Below are 18,138 nucleotides of genomic sequence, written 5' to 3'. Positions count from 1 at the left end.
TTGCTGTTGCGATACTAAACTTTCATGAGGACCTATTACCTCCCTAGACTATTTAATAACGTATTTTAAACATATATATTTGCCCATGTGGACATAAAAAATAATACAAAATTATAAATAGTAATGTGTCCACGTGAGCACATATATACCTTTAAAATACACTATTAAATAGTTTAGGGGGTAAAAAATATGATATTAAATAGTCTAGGGAAGTAATAGGTCCTCATGAAAGTTTAATATCGCAACAGTAAATTCAACCAAAGTTAAGATATTTTTCAGACCCTTATCCCATTTTTAAATCCGTATTTTAGTGAAGTTGGCAATTCCATGCAAATTTCTTTTTCAAGAATTGCCAGCCTTTTGTTTTCAACTTATTATGGATGGTGATAGGGGCTAATTATCTTATCCAAAATCTAAAGAAAAGTCAGAGTTATTCACAATTATTAAGAAAAAAATATATTTAATAATGAAAATTAAAAAAACAAGTTCAAGTAATTTTAATTTTAAGATATGTTTCATTTTCTAAAAGTCCGTCCTATAATACTTGTTAGGCATAATACATATATTGGCCTCTAAACTTGGCTTCAAATTTTAACTTTGACCTCCAACTTTCATAATGCACAAATATGCACTTTAACTATCCTACCTTTAAATAAATAAACACGCAATTTTCGAAGCCAAAAGCGTGAAATGCAAACGCTGCCACGTGTATTAGTGACCCACTCAATGACTGCCAACTATTCAATGCATGTGGGCCCGTTTTCCTGTCTATTTGACACCTTTTCAATTTGCCATGCATTTATTTCAATCTCTTTTAATGGATATGGACCCCACCTCACTAATTCCATTCCCTTCTCTTTATTTTTGCCTCACAACTTCTTCCTTCACTTTCATTTTGTGGTAAATTAATATTTGAAAATGTCAATTATTCAATTTATAATTTATTTGTCTTATTTCTTTTTTTAATTTATGTGTATTCAAAGATTACATTTAAGATACTATAAATTATTAGACTTAATATTTTAAAAAAATTATTACAAATTTGAAAATTACGTAATATATACTATTAATTACAATAATTACTAATTTAAAATATTTTTTCAATCTAATAAGAGCCTACAAACACACTATACGTTATATTTAAAAGTACTATAAATCATAATTAAAATATATTTTTTTTAGAAAATTTTTTGCTGACTCTTGAAATTCTATTGGTGACACATGAATTTGAATAGATGGAACAATATATATTATTGAAAGTTAACAATACTATAAGTTATTCGAAAATGACGTTAATGATTTTTATAAATTATAAAAAATTAGCAACTAAAATATTTTTGAAAAAACATACAAAAAATTAGTTGATGAATCAGCCACCACACCGTGGACATGTATGCTTTTTGTGATTAAAATTGAGTTTAAGGGTTATTTTGGTCATTTAAGGATTTTTCTTTAAACTTCAAGCTTTATTAATAGTGATGTATTCATTTTAGAGTTAACATGAACATTTACTACCATATAAATATATATAATTTATTCAAATTTAAAATTTAAAACTATTTATTTAACGTCAGTTAAAAATTAACTTTTAAATTAATTATTAGCACGGGCTCTTCATCACTAGTATATAATATAATAAGCGGGAATAGAGAGGACCTTGGGGTCGACACATGTTCCTTTTTCCTTCTGGACAAAAAAAGACTATACAGGCAGGAGGTCAACCTGTAAAAAAAAAGGGGGACCCATATTTTACTATTGAAGGATGCGTGTTTCTTTTAAATTTCTTTTACCATACTAAATAATTGTATAAAATATTATAAATCACGATAATTAATTACTTAAATATTTAAAAGATATAAAAATATATAAAAGATCTGATTGACTCTTCAAATTTTACCGGTGACGCATAAATTCGGACAAATGAAATAATATATATTATTTGAAAATTTCTTAGAAAGTACTATAAATTACAGTAATTAACAACTAGAAATATTTCAAAGACAAAAAAATTTGATTGAATCTCAAAAAAAAAAATTTAGTACTAGACGTGTTCCTTTTTCCTTCTTGCCAAAAAAAACTTCATTATAATTTTTTTTGGTAATAACAAATTTTTTTATTAAATGTCACTTGCATTTTGCAGTGAACAACAAATAATGCAAAAAAGAGGGGAAAATTGTTGAAAAAAATATAAAAAGGGTTTAATTGTCCTTTCAATGCTTTTTTTACTGTTGACCCCCTGAATTTTTACATCTGACGCGCCTAATTTGAGTGTATTTCACGCATTTTGCCAGGTAGGATCCGAGTGATTTTTTGTTTAAGTTTTGGATAGTTAAAGTGTCTATTTGTGCACTTACAAAGTTAAAGGTCAAAGTTAAAATTTGAAGCCAAGTTTAGGGGTCAATATATGTATTATGCCTACTTGTTATGTTTCATTTTCAGAAAGTTAAATATTTTAAGATATTTTTTTTTACTATATTGATATTAGAATAATTATGCCTACAATAATTTTCATGTAAGTTTTAAATATCTAAATTATAATTTTAAAATATTAAATTGATTTAATTTATTTTTAAAAATTAGACAAATTGACTCTAGTGAAAAGTGAATATAATATAGATCAGTAGCATTTTTTAACAACTATATAAAAGCTCCAAGCAAGAAATGTTTGTACAAAATCTCCCCTAATTCCTCCTATTTATTTGCATTAAATCACAAAAAAAAATAAAAAATCAAGGAGATCATATTGAATTTTTGTTTGTATAGGAATTTATTATACGTACAATATCCTCCCTCTTATTTCTCCTAATAACTATTTACATTAATCATTCATGAAAATAATTATTTTTTCCTCTTTTACTATATCCGTTTTTGAATTTTTATATATCATTATTACATGTTGTTTTATTTGCTTTTCTTATCTTATTATTTATTATTGTTATTATAATTCTTTTATTCATTATTTTCAACATGTTTGAAGGTTAATCAACAACATCTTGTGTTACTTTTACAGGACAAGGATGATGTTGTGTACACAACACCCTCCTCAGATTTCATTTATGAAATAACTACAATGTGTATATTGTCGTTGTTGTTAATCTACACAATGATGGGGACAAAATTTTCACTAAGGAGATTTAAAATCTGAAGAAATAAACACATGAACTAGTTGAAGAGAAGATTCGACATATACTATATATATAAAAAAATAATTTTAGTTATATATATATGTATATATATATATTATATAATTTTTCATCGAAGGGAATTAATTAAGATGAATCCCCTTGACACAAGCTAGCTCCCCCCCTTAATCATGCACCAAAATGTTGCCCTATTCAAGTGATCACAATTCACAATAATTTTTTTTCAATTTGTTTTTTTGGTAAGACAATTATCTTTTATTTTTTTTGGCAATAATCTTTTCATTACTTCTAATAATATGATCTTATTTTTAAAAAAATATTTTCCATTTATATTAAATCATGATACATATAAATACACATTCCTCCATTGTCACGACCCAAATTGAGTCATGAGTGGCACCCACACTTCATCTCCTAAGTGGGCGGACCAAGGAATCTAAACCCCAACATATACCAATAATTTAATTACGACTAACAACAATAACGCAAAAGCTCCAAAACTTATTAATGTAACCAATCAAATAAACCTCTAAAGTCTCTTACATATTATCCCCAAAATCTAAAAGTCATCACATCAAGGACATCTGTTCTTAACATATCAAGTCTAAAAGTATTAGAGACCCCAAAATAAGAAAATACGATGGTCCATGTCCAAAATTCAAGGACATCACGCCATAACTGAGAGAATTCAGCACGAGCTAGAAGGAATAGCTCACCCTGAAATCTGATGTGCTGGAGACTGGTTAGAGCTGAGGGCGAGTCGAAGTCGATGGTACACTTGCTGCACTCCACAAAAGAAAAACGAGGAAAACACAAGTAGGGGTCAGTACAAGGAACACGTACTGAGTAGGTATCATCGGCCAACCCAAAATAGAAACTAATATACAATGAATAATAGTATAAAGTCAACTATAGCACTTAGCAGGTGATAAGAAACCACAACATGAACAAGTAACAGTTGAAGCAAGTACGTAATCAATCACACTATCAAGTACACACACGAGAACTCATGCCTCTACATCACACTCGTTTGGGAAATGTGTTCATTGAGATGGAGTACATTAAGTTAATTCAATATCTTTTTCCTTTAAGGTTACCGTGTCGGAACGTGACACTCCGATCCAATTATACCGTGTCGGAACGTGACACTCCGATCCAATTATACCGTGTCGGAACGTGACACTCCGATCCAATAATACCGTGTCGGGACGTGACACTCCGATCCAAAAATATCGTGTCGGAACGTGACACTCCGATCCAATAATATTATTAGTTCATCATTTATTATCACTACTTTTCAGTTCATTAATAATATTACATCAAGCCCTCTTTATTCAAGGCATAACTTCAATAGAGAGGTTTTCAGATTATAAATCTCACGGTCTCAGGATTTTAGACCAATCACAAACCACACAACCAAGCCACATAATCACACAGTCAAGTACATAGAGAACTTCACAATATCATTCAATATATATCAATTGCTATTAAGAGTTTATCTATCAAATAGAACAAACCATAACCTACCTCCACCGAAGAACTAACGTCAGGCAAGCTACTTCTCCAATGCCTTTCCTTTCCTCAATGTCTCCGAACCTTTCCAATCTATCAAGTATATATGCATAATTTGTAAGTTAACAAGCCTACAAACACTCATATTATTCTATGTCCCTCCTATATCCAAAAACTCACCTAATTCTATAATCAACTTCCTAAAGTTCAAACCTAAGGGCAAGTCTTAATTCCTCCCATTAGCATAACTTTAATGTAATTCATATAATATACTACACCATATATTTAATTACCTCTACCTCAATCTATCAAATTTTAGTTTATAATATGGTAAAACTGAAGCCACTGGTCACGATACCAGTGGCAGCAAACACACGAAAGCCATTTCAAAATTATCAAAACATGACAGTGACCATTCAAGTTTATAAAGTTTTCGCCTGCAATCCACTCGCTAAATTCAATAGATAATAATTTGCCATCTATGGTTTTAGTACTTAACAATAATTTAATTAAATAATGAACAGAGAGACAAGTTTGTCTCCACCGAAGTTTTCACCCAATTATTCAACACAAAGCAACAATAATCACTACCCATAATTTCCTTTACAGTTTAATGAAAATACAAATCCATATTATTACTCTTGCACTACATAATTTCCTTACACCACCACTCAGAAATTAATCACAATTCAACCACCTATCGCCATTAATCATCAGAAGTCAACCTAATACTACCACTGAGAACTCGTTCTCTTCAAATTCTAGTCTAATAACGATAATCTAATAATAATCATAAAACCTTTGTTCATGTTCACCAAATACATATTGGATATTGGATTTACCTGAAGTACTCGTCGGCCTCTCTGCAATTTGTATCGCTGTAGTGGAAGTTTTGTTGAGTTTCTAACTCACGATGGAAATCCCTAATTATTATTAAGCCTAAATATGGGGTGGTAGAAGTGGTCCACTAATTGTTTTAATGCTATCTTCTATAACCACCAAGTAACCTAATTATAAAAACTACCCCACTAATATCATAATTGTAGTTACGAATAGTCCAAAACACTCATTTAAAATATATCGGAAGAGTATTTTTATACAATAAAAGCTCTAATACTCAAAATGATAAAATGGGTTGTTACATTAGATACCAATTTACCCATCGTTCGTCCTCGAACGATAAAAAGAAGGCAAAGGTAAGAAAGAGTACCTGAATTTACAAAAAGATGTGGATATCTTTCTTGCATATCCGCCTCACTCTCCCAAGTGGACTCTTCAACTGGCCGATTTTTCCACTGAACCTTGATAGATGCAATCTCTTTTGACCTCAACTTGCGAACCTCCCTATCTATAATAGCTACAGGCTCCTCCTCATAAGACAAATTCTCATCAAGCAGTACTGAATCCCAACGAATAATGTAGTTTCCATCACCATGGTATTTTTTCAGCATGGACACATGAAATACCGGGTGCACTCCTGACAACCCTGGAGGCAAGGCCAATTCATAGGCCACCTCCCCCACGCGCTTAAGAACTTCAAATGGCCCAATGTACCTCGGACTAAGCTTACCTCGCTTACCAAACCGCATCACACCCTTCATGGGTGAAACCTTAAGCAAGACTTGCTCACCCTCCATAAACTCCAAGTCCCTAACCTTCCGATCTGCATACTCCTTCTGCCTGCTCTGAGCTTCTAAAAGCTTCTCCTGAATGAATTTCACTTTCTCTAACGATTCCCTCAAGAGATCGGTACCCCAAGGCCTCACCTCAAATGAATCAAACCAACCAATGGGAGACCTACATCTCCTCCCATACAATGCCTCAAATGGGGCCATATCAATACTCGAGTGGTAGCTATTGTTGTACGAAAACTCTGCTAAAGGCAAGAATTGATCCCAATGACCACCAAAATCTATCACGCACGCACGAAGCATATCCTCCAACACTTGAATTGTTCGCTCAGACTGTCCATCGGTCTGAGGGTGAAATGCGGTACTAAGATCCAATCTAGTACCTAATTCAGCATGCAAAGTCCTCCAAAAATTAGAAGTAAATTGCGTACCTCTATCTGATATGATGGAAATTGGAACTCCATGCAATCGAACAATCTCACGGATATAGAGTTTGGCTAACTTCTCTGCATTGTAAGTCATCTTAACCGGAACGAAGTGAGCAGACTTAGTTAACCTGTCAACAATTACCCAAATAGAATCAAACTTACCCAATGTCTTTGGAAGACCAACCACAAAATCCATTGCAATTCTTTCCCACTTCCATTCCGGAATGGGCATTCTCTGAAGTGTCCCTCCAGGCCTCTGATGTTCATACTTTACCTGCTGACAGTTTGGACATTGGGCAACAAAATTAACAATGTCACGCTTCATTCTACTCCACCAATAATGTTGTCTCAGATCACGATACATCTTGGTTGCACCAGGATGTATAGAATACCTCGAACTATGAGCCTCTGCAAGAATAGTATGAGTCAAGTCACCAACACGGGGCACACACACTCGCCCCTTAATTCTCAAGACACCTTCCTCATCAATCATAGCCTCCTTAGCCTCTCCCCGCAACACCATATCTCGAATTCGACTCAGCTTCTCATCCTCAAATTGCTTTTCTTTAATTTTGTCAAGAAAAGAAGATATTGCCTCCACACAGGCCAAAAATCCTCCTTTTTCAAGTATTTCCAGCCTCATAAAGTCATTAGCCAAAGTTTGCACCTCTCTAGCCAATGGGCGTCTAGAAACCTGTAAGTGGGCTAAACTACCCATGCTCCCTGCTTTTCTACTTAGGGCATCTGCCACAACATTAGCCTTTCCCGGGTGATATAAAATAGTAATATCATAGTCTTTCAATAACTCCATCCACCTCCTCTGTCTCAAATTTAAATCCTTCTGGGTGAACACATATTGTAAACTGCGATGATCTGTATACACTTCACACTTGACCTCATATAGATAATGCCTCCACTGCTTCAATGCGAATACAACTACAGCCAACTCCAAATCATGGGTTGGATAGTTACGTTCATGCACTTTCAATTGCCTTGAAGCATAAGCAATTACATTCCTCTCCTGCATTAGCACTGCACCCAAACCAGAATAAGATGCATCACAATAAACAATGAAATTCTTACCTTCCACGGGCAAGGCAAGAATCGGTGCAGTAGTCAACAAGGTCTTGAGTTTCAGGAAGCTTTCTTCACACTCATTCGACCATACAAATGGAACATTCTGCTTGGTCAAATTGGTCAACTGGGAAGCAATGGAAGAGAATCCCTGTACGAATCGGCGGTAGTAGCTAGCTAAACCAACAAAGTCCTTACCTCTGAAACATTAGTAGGCCTTACCCAACTCTTCACTGCTTCAATCTTAGAGGGATCCACCATCACTCCATCCTTAGAAACCACGTGCCCCAAGAAGGACACTGAATCGAGCCAAAACTCACACTTGGAGAATTTGGCATAAAGCTTTTTTCTCCCTCAACAACCCCAATACAATTCTCAAATGCTCCTCGTGTTCCCTCCTGCTCTTCGAGTATATCAGGATATCATCAATGAATACAATAACAAAGAGGTCTAAATATGGCTTAAAAATTCCGTTCATTAGGCTCATGAAAGCAGCAGGGGCATTCGTAAGCCCAAATGACATTACTAAGAATTCATAATGCCCATACCTGGTTCGAAAAGCAGTCTTTGGCACGTCCGTTGCCCGCATTTTCAATTGATGATAACCAGACCTCAAATCAATTTTAGAGAAGACACAAGCACCCTGTAACTGATCGAAACAAGTCGTCAATGCGAGGAATGGGGTACTTGTTCTTAATAGTTACCTTATTCAGCTGCCTGTAGTCTATGCACATCCGAAAACTACCATCCTTCTTCTTCACAAATAAAACTGGAGCACCCCAAGGAGATATACTCGGTCTAATAAAACCTTTACCTAACAATTCCTGAAGTTGGGCCTTTAGCTCCCTTAACTCAGCTGGGGCCATTCTATAAGGTGGAATAGAAATGGGGCGAGTCCCCGGCTCCAAGTCAATACAAAAATCAATATCTCTATCTGGTGGCATACCAGGTAGGTCGGAAGGAAAAACATCTGTAAACTCACGGACTATCGAAACAGACTCGATTGAAGGCACTTTGGAAGTATCATCCTGAGATGTGCCAAGAAAGCTAAACAACCCTTACTAACCAACCTCTTAGCACAAAGACAAGAGATAATACGAATTGGGGCGGGAATATAGTCACCCTCCCACACTAGTGGATCTATCCCAGGCTTGGCCAAGGTCACAGTCTTAGCATTACAATCTAAGATAGCAAAATTTGGAGAAAGCCAAGTCATACCCAAAATTACATCAAAATCAACCATCTCTAGAATAATCAGATCTACATAAGTCTCGCCCCCCACAAAAGTCACAAGGCAAGACCTATACACCTTTTCCACTATCACAGACTCACCAACAGGAGTAGAGACACGAATAGGCATGTCAAGCAAATCACAATGCAAATCAAGACCAGTAGCGAACGAGGAAGATACATAAGAAAATATGGATCCAGGATCAAACAATATAGAAGCCATGCGATCACAGACCAGAAGAGTACCTGTGATAACAGCATCAGATGTCTCTGCTTCTGACCTCCCGGGGAAAGCATAACAATGGGCCCTATCACCTGTCTGTCTATTGCCTCTACCGGGCTGCGCTTCAGTAGTTCCAACCTGCCCGCCACCCCCGGTTGAACTGGTGACCACCATTACCTTGGCCACCACGTCCTCCAGAATGACGGCCTCTACCATGACCACCTCTACCTCTAACTGCTGGGGATCTGTAACTCTGATCGTACCGAGCCTGACTCTGCTTTAGACAATATTTCTTGATATGTCCGGCCTCTCCACATCCATAACAAGTCCTAGAGTCGAGTGTAGGTCTTTGTGAAGACGAAGAAGACTGGAGGTAACCCCCAAACTCAGAAAAAGGTTGACTGGTCCGCAACGGACCCTCAACTGAAGCCTGCAATGAAGACTGAATAGGACGAGGTGGATAGCCCCCTGAACTCTGCCCTCTGGAGTACGAACCACTAAACTCACCTCCCTTACGAAACTTTTTAAATGTTGACACCTTGGTGAAGTCATCCGGCCTCACCCCCTCTACCTCTATCACAAAATCAATCACTTCCTGGAAAGACTTTGCAGAAGCAGCTACCTGTAAAGCTGGGATCTGCAAATCTGACCTCAATCCCTTTACAAAGCGGCGAATCCGCTCTTGCAGACTGAAGCAAAGCTGAGTGGCATACCTGGATAACGCACGAAATTTAGCCTCATAAGCTGCAACAGACATCCTTCCTTGCTCTATATTCAGGAACTCATCTCTTCTTCTGTCCCTCAAAGTCCGGGGTATGTACTTCTCCATAAATAAGCTAGAAAATGTTGTCCAAGTCATAGGTGGTGCCTTTGCTGGTCGACACTCCACATGAGACCGCCACCACATTTTGGCATCCCCTTGAAACTGGTAGGTCACAAACTCAACACCGAATCGCTCCACTATGTCCATCTTATGTAACAACTCATGACAATCAACCAGGAAATCATAAGCATCTTCAGATTCAGTACCCTTGAAAACTGGAGGTTTCAGCTTTAAGAACTTAATAAAGAGATCATGCTGGTCACTAGTCATTATAGGCCCTGCAGTCAATCGGGGAAACGTGTCTGTTTCTAAGGACGCATCCATGCGAGGAGCCACATCAGCTGCATGTTGCACTCCCTGAACTTGAGGTGCTAGTGAAGAAAATGCTGGGGGTGCCTGCCCCTGATCGGATAACCCGCTAAGATAAGTGAGAACCTGATTAATCATCTCTGGAGTAGGCTGGGGTGGTACTTCCTTCTCTTGAATCTGCTCATCTTCCCCTTCGTCACTCTCTCTCACTACCTCGTCAGTCGGTGGATGAGTTACCACTCTATCCCTAGCTGAACCAGGTGTTTGTCCTCTGCCTCTAGTGGGCCTTCTCCCGCGACCTCTACCACGGCCTCTTGCCACTGCTCCCCTTCGAGCTGCAGCCCCAACGGTTGGCTCAGGCGTACCCTGTCTTGCCGGGGTTGGTGTTGTCACACCTGTTGCTCTAGTTCTGACCATCTGCGAGATAGAGTGAAAAAGGTCAGATACCAATTTGTATCACCTAGATACCAATTGGATTCAAGTAATAGCAGAAAGAAAGAAAAATGTGAGTTTTCCTAAAGTCCTATAGCCTCTTGAAGAAAAGTAAAAGCGTCCCCGTACCGTTCCGCAAGACTCTACTAGACCTGTCCTTGTGTGATGAGATCATCGAACCTAAGGCTCTGATACCAAGTTTGTCACGACCCAAATTGAGTCATGAGTGGCACCCACACTTCATCTCCTAAGTGGGCGGACCAAGGAATCTAAACCCCAACATATACCAATAATTTAATTACGACTAACAACAATAACGCGGAAGCTCCAAAACTTATTAATGTAACCAATCAAATAAACCTCTAAAGTCTCTTACATATTATCCCCAAAATCTAAAAGTCATCACATCAAGGACATCTGTTCTTAACATATCAAGTCTAAAAGTATTAGAGACCCCAAAATAAGAAAATACGATGGTCCATGTCCAAAATTCAAGGACATCACGCCATAACTGAGAGAATTCAGCACGAGCTAGAAGGAATAGCTCACCCTGAAATCTGATGTGCTGGAGACTGGTTAGAGCTGAGGGCGAGTCGAAGTCGATGGTACACTTGCTGCACTCCACAAAAGAAAAACGAGGAAAACACAAGTAGGGGTCAGTACAAGGAACACGTACTGAGTAGGTATCATCGGCCAACCCAAAATAGAAACTAATATACAATGAATAATAGTATAAAGTCAACTATAGCACTTAGCAGGTGATAAGAAACCACAACATGAACAAGTAACAGTTGAAGCAAGTACGTAATCAATCACACTATCAAGTACACACACGAGAACTCATGCCTCTACATCACACTCGTTTGGGAAATGTGTTCATTGAGATGGAGTACATTAAGTTAATTCAATATCTTTTTCCTTTAAGGTTACCGTGTCGGAACGTGACACTCCGATCCAATTATACCGTGTCGGAACGTGACACTCCGATCCAATTATACCGTGTCGGAACGTGACACTCCGATCCAATAATACCGTGTCGGGACGTGACACTCCGATCCAAAAATACCGTGTCGGAACGTGACACTCCGATCCAATAATATTATTAGTTCATCATTTATTATCACTACTTTTCAGTTCATTAATAATATTACATCAAGCCCTCTTTATTCAAGGCATAACTTCAATAGAGAGGTTTTCAGATTATAAATCTCACGGTCTCAGGATTTTAGACCAATCACAAACCACACAACCAAGCCACGTAATCACACAGTCAAGTACATAGAGAACTTCACAATATCATTCAATATATATCAATTGCTATTAAGAGTTTATCTATCAAATAGAACAAACCATAACCTACCTCCACCGAAGAACTAACGTCAGGCAAGCTACTTCTCCAATGCCTTTCCTTTCCTCAATGTCTCCGAACCTTTCCAATCTATCAAGTATATATGCATAATTTGTAAGTTAACAAGCCTACAAACACTCATATTATTCTATGTCCCTCCTATATCCAAAAACTCACCTAATTCTATAATCAACTTCCTAAAGTTCAAACCTAAGGGCAAGTCTTAATTCCTCCCATTAGCATAACTTTAATGTAATTCATATAATATACTACACCATATATTTAATTACCTCTACCTCAATCTATCAAATTTTAGTTTATAATATGGTAAAACTGAAGCCACTGGTCACGATACCAGTGGCAGCAAACACACGAAAGCCATTTCAAAATTATCAAAACATGACAGTGACCATTCAAGTTTATAAAGTTTTCGCCTGCAATCCACTCGCTAAATTCAATAGATAATAATTTGCCATCTATGGTTTTAGTACTTAACAATAATTTAATTAAATAATGAACAGAGAGACAAGTTTGTCTCCACCGAAGTTTTCACCCAATTATTCAACACAAAGCAACAATAATCACTACCCATAATTTCCTTTACAGTTTAATGAAAATACAAATCCATATTATTACTCTTGCACTACATAATTTCCTTACACCACCACTCAGAAATTAATCACAATTCAACCACCTATCGCCATTAATCATCAGAAGTCAACCTAATACTACCACTAAGAACTCGTTCTCTTCAAATTCTAGTCTAATAACGATAATCTAATAATAATCATAAAACCTTTGTTCATGTTCACCAAATACATATTGGATATTGGATTTACCTGAAGTACTCGTCGGCCTCTCTGCAATTTGTATCGCTGTAGTGGAAGTTTTGTTGAGTTTCTAACTCACGATGGAAATCCCTAATTATTATTAAGCCTAAATATGGGGTGGTAGAAGTGGTCCACTATTTGTTTTAATGCTATCTTCTATAACCACCAAGTAACCTAATTATAAAAACTACCCCACTAATATCATAATTGTAGTTACGAATAGTCCAAAACACTCATTTAAAATATATCGGAAGAGTATTTTATACAATAAAAGCTCTAATACTCAAAATGATAAAATGGGTTGTTACATTAGATACCAATTTACCCATCGTTCGTCCTCGAACGATAAAAAGAAGGCAAAGGTAAGAAAGAGTACCTGAATTTACAAAAAGATGTGGATATCTTTCTTGCATATCCGCCTCACTCTCCCAAGTGGACTCTTCAACTGGCCGATTTTTCCACTGAACCTTGATAGATGCAATCTCTTTTGACCTCAACTTGCGAACCTCCCTATCTATAATAGCTACAGGCTCCTCCTCATAAGACAAATTCTCATCAAGCAGTACTGAATCCCAACGAATAATGTAGTTTCCATCACCATGGTATTTTTTCAGCATGGACACATGAAATACCGGGTGCACTCCTGACAACCCTGGAGGCAAGGCCAATTCATAGGCCACCTCCCCCACGCGCTTAAGAACTTCAAATGGCCCAATGTACCTCGGACTAAGCTTACCTCGCTTACCAAACCGCATCACACCCTTCATGGGTGAAACCTTAAGCAAGACTTGCTCACCCTCCATAAACTCCAAGTCCCTAACCTTCCGATCTGCATACTCCTTCTGCCTGCTCTGAGCTTCTAAAAGCTTCTCCTGAATGAATTTCACTTTCTCTAACGATTCCCTCAAGAGATCGGTACCCCAAGGCCTCACCTCAAATGAATCAAACCAACCAATGGGAGACCTACATCTCCTCCCATACAATGCCTCAAATGGGGCCATATCAATACTCGAGTGGTAGCTATTGTTGTACGAAAACTCTGCTAAAGGCAAGAATTGATCCCAATGACCACCAAAATCTATCACGCACGCACGAAGCATATCCTCCAACACTTGAATTGTTCGCTCAGACTGTCCATCGGTCTGAGGGTGAAATGCGGTACTAAGATCCAATCTAGTACCTAATTCAGCATGCAAAGTCCTCCAAAAATTAGAAGTAAATTGCGTACCTCTATCTGATATGATGGAAATTGGAACTCCATGCAATCGAACAATCTCACGGATATAGAGTTTGGCTAACTTCTCTGCATTGTAAGTCATCTTAACCGGAACGAAGTGAGCAGACTTAGTTAACCTGTCAACAATTACCCAAATAGAATCAAACTTACCCAATGTCTTTGGAAGACCAACCACAAAATCCATTGCAATTCTTTCCCACTTCCACTCCGGAATGGGCATTCTCTGAAGTGTCCCTCCAGGCCTCTGATGTTCATACTTTACCTGCTGACAATTTGGACATTGGGCAACAAAATTAACAATGTCACGCTTCATTCTACTCCACCAATAATGTTGTCTCAGATCACGATACATCTTGGTTGCACCAGGATGTATAGAATACCTCGAACTATGAGCCTCTGCAAGAATAGTATGAGTCAAGTCACCAACACGGGGCACACACACTCGCCCCTTAATTCTCAAGACACCTTCCTCATCAATCATAGCCTCCTTAGCCTCTCCCCGCAACACCATATCTCGAATTCGACTCAGCTTCTCATCCTCAAATTGCTTTTCTTTAATTTTGTCAAGAAAAGAAGATATTGCCTCCACACAGGCCAAAAATCCTCCTTTTTCAAGTATTTCCAGCCTCATAAAGTCATTAGCCAAAGTTTGCACCTCTCTAGCCAATGGGCGTCTAGAAACCTGTAAGTGGGCTAAACTACCCATGCTCCCTGCTTTTCTACTTAGGGCATCTGCCACAACATTAGCCTTTCCCGGGTGATATAAAATAGTAATATCATAGTCTTTCAATAACTCCATCCACCTCCTCTGTCTCAAATTTAAATCCTTCTGGGTGAACACATATTGTAAACTGCGATGATCTGTATACACTTCACACTTGACCTCATATAGATAATGCCTCCACTGCTTCAATGCGAATACAACTACAGCCAACTCCAAATCATGGGTTGGATAGTTACGTTCATGCACTTTCAATTGCCTTGAAGCATAAGCAATTACATTCCTCTCCTGCATTAGCACTGCACCCAAACCAGAATAAGATGCATCACAATAAACAATGAAATTCTTACCTTCCACGGGCAAGGCAAGAATCGGTGCAGTAGTCAACAAGGTCTTGAGTTTCAGGAAGCTTTCTTCACACTCATTCGACCATACAAATGGAACATTCTGCTTGGTCAAATTGGTCAACTGGGAAGCAATGGAAGAGAATCCCTGTACGAATCGGCGGTAGTAGCTAGCTAAACCAACAAAGCTCCTTACCTCTGAAACATTAGTAGGCCTTACCCAACTCTTCACTGCTTCAATCTTAGAGGGATCCACCATCACTCCATCCTTAGAAACCACGTGCCCCAAGAAGGACACTGAATCGAGCCAAAACTCACACTTGGAGAATTTGGCATAAAGCTTTTTCTCCCTCAACAACCCCAATACAATTCTCAAATGCTCCTCGTGTTCCCTCCTGCTCTTCGAGTATATCAGGATATCATCAATGAATACAATAACAAAGAGGTCTAAATATGGCTTAAAAATTCCGTTCATTAGGCTCATGAAAGCAGCAGGGGCATTCGTAAGCCCAAAGGACATTACTAAGAATTCATAATGCCCATACCTGGTTCGAAAAGCAGTCTTTGGCACGTCCGTTGCCCGCATTTTCAATTGATGATAACCAGACCTCAAATCAATTTTAGAGAAGACACAAGCACCCTGTAACTGATCGAACAAGTCGTCAATGCGAGGAATGGGGTACTTGTTCTTAATAGTTACCTTATTCAGCTGCCTGTAGTCTATGCACATCCGAAAACTACCATCCTTCTTCTTCACAAATAAAACTGGAGCACCCCAAGGAGATATACTCGGTCTAATAAAACCTTTACCTAACAATTCCTGAAGTTGGGCCTTTAGCTCCCTTAACTCAGCTGGGGCCATTCTATAAGGTGGAATAGAAATGGGGCGAGTCCCCGGCTCCAAGTCAATACAAAAATCAATATCTCTATCTGGTGGCATACCAGGTAGGTCGGAAGGAAAAACATCTGTAAACTCACGGACTATCGAAACAGACTCGATTGAAGGCACTTTGGAAGTATCATCCCTGAGATGTGCCAAGAAAGCTAAACAACCCTTACTAACCAACCTCTTAGCACAAAGACAAGAGATAATACGAATTGGGGCGGGAATATAGTCACCCTCCCACACTAGTGGATCTATCCCAGGCTTGGCCAAGGTCACAGTCTTAGCATTACAATCTAAGATAGCAAAATTTGGAGAAAGCCAAGTCATACCCAAAATTACATCAAAATCAACCATCTCTAGAATAATCAGATCTACATAAGTCTCGCCCCCCACAAAAGTCACAAGGCAAGACCTATACACCTTTTCCACTATCACAGACTCACCAACAGGAGTAGAGACACGAATAGGCATGTCAAGCAAATCACAATGCAAATCAAGACCAGTAGCGAACGAGGAAGATACATAAGAAAATATGGATCCAGGATCAAACAATATAGAAGCCATGCGATCACAGACCAGAAGAGTACCTGTGATAACAGCATCAGATGTCTCTGCTTCTGACCTCCCGGGGAAAGCATAACAATGGGCCCTATCACCTGTCTGTCTATTGCCTCTACCGGGCTGCGCTTCAGTAGTTCCAACCTGCCCGCCACCCCGGTTGAACTGGTGACCACCATTACCTTGGCCACCACGTCCTCCAGAATGACGGCCTCTACCATGACCACCTCTACCTCTAACTGCTGGGGATCTGTAACTCTGATCGTACCGAGCCTGACTCTGCTTTAGACAATATTTCTTGATATGTCCGGCCTCTCCACATCCATAACAAGTCCTAGAGTCGAGTGTAGGTCTTTGTGAAGACGAAGAAGACTGGAGGTAACCCCCAAACTCAGAAAAAGGTTGACTGGTCCGCAACGGACCCTCAACTGAAGCCTGCAATGAAGACTGAATAGGACGAGGTGGATAGCCCCCTGAACTCTGCCCTCTGGAGTACGAACCACTAAACTCACCTCCCTTACGAAACTTTTTAAATGTTGACACCTTGGTGAAGTCATCCGGCCTCACCCCCTCTACCTCTATCACAAAATCAATCACTTCCTGGAAAGACTTTGCAGAAGCAGCTACCTGTAAAGCTGGGATCTGCAAATCTGACCTCAATCCCTTTACAAAGCGGCGAATCCGCTCTTGCAGACTGAAGCAAAGCTGAGTGGCATACCTGGATAACGCACGAAATTTAGCCTCATAAGCTGCAACAGACATCCTTCCTTGCTCTATATTCAGGAACTCATCTCTTCTTCTGTCCCTCAAAGTCCGGGGTATGTACTTCTCCATAAATAAGCTAGAAAATGTTGTCCAAGTCATAGGTGGTGCCTTTGCTGGTCGACACTCCACATGAGACCGCCACCACATTTTGGCATCCCCTTGAAACTGGTAGGTCACAAACTCAACACCGAATCGCTCCACTATGTCCATCTTATGTAACAACTCATGACAATCAACCAGGAAATCATAAGCATCTTCAGATTCAGTACCCTTGAAAACTGGAGGTTTCAGCTTTAAGAACTTAATAAAGAGATCATGCTGGTCACTAGTCATTATAGGCCCTGCAGTCAATCGGGGAAACGTGTCTGTTTCTAAGGACGCATCCATGCGAGGAGCCACATCAGCTGCATGTTGCACTCCCTGAACTTGAGGTGCTAGTGAAGAAAATGCTGGGGGTGCCTGCCCCTGATCGGATAACCCGCTAAGATAAGTGAGAACCTGATTAATCATCTCTGGAGTAGGCTGGGGTGGTACTTCCTTCTCTTGAATCTGCTCATCTTCCCCTTCGTCACTCTCTCTCACTACCTCGTCAGTCGGTGGATGAGTTACCACTCTATCCCTAGCTGAACCAGGTGTTTGTCCTC

Source organism: Solanum verrucosum, unplaced genomic scaffold (assembly GCF_900185275.1).
Source record: "Solanum verrucosum unplaced genomic scaffold, falcon-dt-bn FXZP01000161.1, whole genome shotgun sequence".
Classification (NCBI taxonomy): Eukaryota; Viridiplantae; Streptophyta; class Magnoliopsida; order Solanales; family Solanaceae; genus Solanum; species Solanum verrucosum.
This window is presented reverse-complemented; position numbering follows the sequence as displayed.